The 254-nt window shown below is 35.4% G+C and overlaps 1 protein-coding gene across 1 annotated transcript in view; it reads right to left on the bottom strand.

Annotated features, from left to right (window-relative positions):
* Positions 1–254, bottom strand: part of LOC119586580 — a 60,513-nt gene that overhangs the window by 862 nt on the left and 59,397 nt on the right. The window lies entirely within an intron of this gene.

Raw genomic sequence — 254 nt, 5'->3', positions numbered from 1 at the left:
CGCAAAGATATTTTTCTCTTATATATATCTACACTACTTTGAAAAAAAATATATGACACATACACCCCAGACTCAGACAGCTAGACAAATAAACAAAATTAAAGTCCCCCCCTGTATCTTCGTCTGCAATCTGTCAACTTTGCAATATCATTTCCAGTCCTCGTTATCACGTCTGAGATGAAGGAACGTTTGAATTTCAGTCCCAGAAATTATTCATTCTACAACATTCACAGTGCAATGAATATGTGTGACAT

The sequence above is a fragment of the Penaeus monodon genome, chromosome 21 (genome assembly GCF_015228065.2).
Source record: "Penaeus monodon isolate SGIC_2016 chromosome 21, NSTDA_Pmon_1, whole genome shotgun sequence".
In the NCBI taxonomy this organism is placed as follows: domain Eukaryota; kingdom Metazoa; phylum Arthropoda; class Malacostraca; order Decapoda; family Penaeidae; genus Penaeus; species Penaeus monodon.
The sequence above is the reverse complement of the archived record's forward strand: the minus strand, read 5'-3'. Positions and strand labels throughout refer to the sequence as shown.